The sequence below is a fragment of the Amblyomma mixtum genome, chromosome 10, assembly GCF_055824585.1.
Source record: "Amblyomma mixtum isolate Tamu chromosome 10, ASM5582458v1, whole genome shotgun sequence".
Taxonomy (NCBI): domain Eukaryota; kingdom Metazoa; phylum Arthropoda; class Arachnida; order Ixodida; family Ixodidae; genus Amblyomma; species Amblyomma mixtum.
This window is the reverse complement of record NC_143021.1, coordinates 168764474-168769733: the sequence shown is the minus strand read 5'-3', so window position 1 is coordinate 168769733 and position 5260 is coordinate 168764474.

Sequence of the window (5260 nt, the reverse complement as noted above, 5' to 3'; positions counted from 1 at the left end):
TTTGAAAAAAGAATTGGCGCTTCTTGGACCTTATTAAAGCTACTTGCAGCCTTGTACTCTAGACGTAGGTTTTTATTTTTTGGGACATGCTTACATCGCTTCCAAAGCATGTCTCGGTATGAAATGGCATGCATTATGTCCGCAGTCAACCAGTTATAGTCCTTTCTACGTTTCTTAATTACGACATGCTTGGCACTATCTTCGAACTTCTTTATTTGGTTACAGAAGATGGTATAGACTACTTGCGGGGAATTAGAATTAGTTAGGGCCATCCAATTAAAACTGCTAATTAGGTTATCTAAGACCTTCTGGTTGATTACTGTAAGGTAAATTAAGTTATTGGGTGTGGTGGTTCGCTGAGCATTAGGCAGAGGAAAAGATGGTGATGAACGGCAAACGGCAAGATAGTGGTCCGCAAAACGTTGCAAAATAACACAAGAAGCAAATGAGTAGTTGGGGGCCCGTAAGGCGATGTGGTCTAGACACGACGTTGTTAAATGGCCACCAGCTATTTCTTCGCGGGTGGGAGCTGTTATCATATTTTCAACACCATATGATGACAAGAGGTTCAAATAGTCGGATACGGAGCCCACTGCAGGACACAAGGTATTTATATTCAGGTCTCCTACTAAGCATAGTTCCTCCACGGAATGCCATGACCGCAGCAATTCCTCGAGTTCCAACAGAAAACGGGTAACACTGTTGCAAGGTGGCCGATAAAAAGCTACGAAGCTCAGACATCGAGAGCCACAAGTTATCGTTAGTGCCAAGCATTCGGCATGAACAAAGTTCACGTCGATGGGTGCAATGTCAAACGTGTCACTTACAAAGATAGCGACTCCGCGATGAATTTCAATGTGAAGGCGTCTGCTGCGCCATTCGAGATCGTCAACCTCGAGTTTCAGTTGGTTAATTTCTTTCGCTGCACTGTCGTTTTCAAGTTTGTCAACCCTTCCTTTGAAGTGTTTAATTTCTTTGTCTTGCTTCCGGAACTCCTCAAACTGACTGTTGATCATGTTAACAGACTCTTCTATACTGTCAGTTTTCTCATTCAGTGGAAGAAGGGGAGTAAGCTTTCTGTTTATTTCTACAACTACGACCTTAAGGTCAGGATCCTCCTTCTGGCTCGCAGCAGATCCACTGCCTTTCGCGCCACCGACTCTGCACGCTTCGCGTTTCCATGACTTCTTTTTAGGATCGCGCATTGCCAAAAATGTCCCTTCACTCATTCCTGAACACGTCGAGCCATGAAAGCTGAATTCGCATTCACTGCAAACAATGACGTTTCCGTCATCACGCAAGTTCGAGCGACATACACAACAGCGCGTCATTGTGAAGTGCTCACAGCTGCGACTCATTAGGCAGAGAAATAACTCACGCGAACCCTGCGCTGTACAAAAAAAAAAACGAGAAACACTGGTAGCAGCACTGCAGGAAACAGGAGTAGTCAGAGGATCACTAAATTCAAAAACTTGCCTACCTGCAAAAATGCAAAAAGTAGCGTTGAGGTTAGGCTACGTCCTTTCGCTGCCGCTACCGCTGCCAGAGTGAATGGTCCTCCGAGCACACCATCTCAAGAAAGTTCCGGCAAGAATCCCTCCGCTGTCAAGGGGGGCGTTGATTCCTCAGCGAAAGGCGACGCAAACAGTTGCAGCCGTGCGCAGATCTTCGTAACACCGGTGGCTGGGCGATATGCTGATAGCGAGGCGCCGCAACACGATGTGCAGGATGGAATGCACCAGTCAGCCCACCGCAAGAGACTGCAAAAATGAAAAAAGTAGCATTGAGGTTAGGCTACGTCCTTTCGTTGCCGCTACCGCTGCCAGAGTGAATGGTCCTCTGAGCACACCATCTCAAGAAAGTTCCGGCAAGAATCCCTCCGCTGTCAAGGGGGGCGTTGATTCCTCAGCGAAAGGCGACGCAAACAGTTGCAGCCGTGCGCAGATCTTTGTAACACCGGTGGCTGGGCGATATGCTGATAGCGAGGCGCCGCAACACGATGTGCAGGATGGAATGCACCAGTCAGCCCACCGCAAGAGACTGCAAAAATGAAAAAAGTAGCATTGAGGTTAGGCTACGTCCTTTCGTTGCCGCTACCGCTGCCAGAGTGAATGGTCCTCCGAGCACACCATCTCAAGAAAGTTCCGGCAAGAATCCCTCCGCTGTCAAGGGGGGCGTTGATTCCTCAGCGAAAGGCGACGCAAACAGTTGCAGCCGTGCGCAGATCTTCGTAACACCGGTGGCTGGGCGATATGCTGATAGCGAGGCGCCGCAACACGATGTGCAGGATGGAATGCACCAGTCAGCCCACCGCAAGAGACTGCAAAAATGAAAAAAGTAGCATTGAGGTTAGGCTACGTCCTTTCGTTGCCGCTACCGCTGCCAGAGTGAATGGTCCTCCGAGCACACCATCTCAAGAAAGTTAAGGCAAGAATCCCTCCGCTGTCAAGGGGGGCGTTGATTCCTCAGCGAAAGGCGACGCAAACAGTTGCAGCCGTGCGCAGATCTTCGTAACACCGGTGGCTGGGCGATATGCTGATAGCGAGGCGCCGCAACACGATGTGCAGGATGGAATGCACCAGTCAGCCCACCGCAAGAGACTGCAAAAATGAAAAAAGTAGCGTTGAGGTTAGGATACGTCCTTTCGCTGCCGCTCCCGCTGCCAGAGTGAATGGTCCTCCGAGCACACCATCTCAAGAAAGTTCCGGCAAGAATCCCTCCGCTGTCAAGGGGGGCGTTGATTCCTCAGCGAAAGGCGACGCAAACAGTTGGAGCCGTGCGCAGATCTTCGTAACACCGGTGGCTGGGCGATATGCTGATAGCGAGGCGCCGCAACACGATGTGCAGGATGGAATGCACCAGTCAGCCCACCGCAAGAGACTGCAAAAATGAAAAAGTAGCGTTGAGGTTAGGCTACGTCCTTTCGCTGCCGCTACCGCTGCCAGAGTGAATGGTCCTCTGAGCACACCATCTCAAGAAAGTTCCGGCAAGAATCCCTCCGCTGTCAAGGGGGGCGTTGATTCCTCAGCGAAAGGCGACGCAAACAGTTGGAGCCGTGCGCAGATCTTCGTAACACCGGTGGCTGGGCGATATGCTGATAGCGAGGCGCCGCAACACGATGTGCAGGAATGGAATGCACCAGTCAGCCCACCGCAAAAAGCAAAAATGCAAAAAGTAGCGTTGAGGTTAGGCTGCGTCCTTTCGCTGCCGCTACCGCTGCCAGAGTGAATGGTCCTCCGAGCACACCATCTCAAGAAAGTTCCGACAAGAATCCCTCCGCTGTCAAGGGGGGCGTTGATTCCTCAGCGAAAGGCGACGCAAACAGTTGGAGCCGTGCGCAGATCTTCGTAACACCGGTGGCTGGGCGATATGCTGATAGCGAGGCGCCGCAACACGATGTGCAGGATGGAATGCACCAGTCAGCCCACCGCAAGAGACTGCAAAAATGCAAAAAGAAGCGTTGAGGTTAGGCTACGTCCTTTCGCTGCCGCTCCCGCTGCCAGAGTGAATGGTCCTCCGAGCACACCATCTCAAGAAAGTTCCGGCAAGAATCCCTCCGCTGTCAAGGGGGGCGTTGATTCCTCAGCGAAAGGCGACGCAACAGTTGGAGACGTGCGCAGATCGCCGTAACACCGGTGGCTGGGCGATATGCTGATAGCGAGGCGCCGCAACACGATGTGCAGGATGGAATGCACCAGTCAGCCCACCGCAAGAGACTGCAAAAATGCAAAAAGAAGCGTTGAGGTTAGGCTACGTCCTTTCGCTGCCGCTCCCGCTGCCAGAGTGAATGGTCCTCTGAGCACACCATCTCAAGAAAGTTCCGGCAAGAATCCCTCCGCTGTCAAGGGGGGCGTTGATTCCTCAGCGAAAGGCGACGCAACAGTTGGAGACGTGCGCAGATCGCCGTAACACCGGTGGCTGGGCGATATGCTGATAGCGAGGCGCCGCAACACGATGTGCAGGATGGAATGCACCAGTCAGCCCACCGCAAAAAGCAAAAATGCAAAAAGTAGCGTTGAGGTTAGGCCACGTCCTTTCGCTGCCGCTACCGCTGCCCAGCGAGTCATCCTTTTTTTTTTGATGGGGTCCTCATGAGGTCAAACGACCTGTTGAAATTGCCGCCGCTGCTGCCGCCACCGTTGTCATCCCGGTCGATGGAAGCTGCGCCTCAATCCTCTTCGGCTGGTGTTCGTAACAAAGACGACATTAGGCCCCCGCGTCGTCCTCTCTTTCGTTGGTCCTTTGTCTGCGCCCCGAGGGGAATCGGTGTGGTTCTGCTGGCGTAAACGAAAATTATTTGGGTGTCTGGACAGATGGAACCAACAGAGCAGGTGACAGCTCAGGGTCGACCAGCAGTGTTCGCGGTTGTTCATTTCGTTCCAGAAATAACAAAGACGCGATCAGCCTGCCATTAATTTCGCTAGCATTGATACGTCTTAACAGGGAAAAAACACAAAAATAAAAGCAGAAACACATCCTTTGGTGAGAAAAAAGAACTGGAAAGGAGAAGGGGAAAAACCACACCATGTTTGTAGAAAATACAAAAAAGATGAAAAATATTGCAAATATTTTACGCACTCCGCAATTCATACAAAGCCCAGAGTGACCGTGGATGCCTCCGAGCTCAAAACCAGGGGACCCCGAGTAATGAAGTCTGAAATGTGCGTTTCTTGCGGTTCCCGTGAGGGAAACGATCGCCCGTCTTCATCATCAGCCTGACTACGCCCACTGCAGGGCAAAGGCCTCTCCCATGCCTCTCCAATTGACCCTGTCCTTTGCCAGCTGCGGAGAGATACGACGACGTGATGCTCGAAGGCTTTCATTGCTTCTAGACAATGTGAGCGATAGAATCTGGAACGTCACCCGTGGACCATAGCTGATTAAATATGCCAAGAGGATGTCAAGATGAGCCTCAGGTAAGTTACATAAAATTTGGCAACTGATTTCAACGGGACGAGGAGCTCTCCGACGTGCACAGTTACGGCGTGCAGTTGTAAACGCAGCAGCGAGTCTAGCTTGCATGCGGATGCGTTCGGAAGGGGAAGCCCAGGAGGCTATGATGCAATTCCAAACCTTATGGACTAGAGTGGATGGATCCTGCGTTCTTCATTTCCCACATCCAACAGCTGCGATATGCTTCTCGGTGGCATGCGCGCACTTGTGCTGGCACAGAAGTTCGCAAGAGACTGAATGCCTTCGCGTCGCGTTTCATCCTCTAAGCGCGGCGTTGTGCGCGACGGCGGGCGCCAAGAGGACTGTC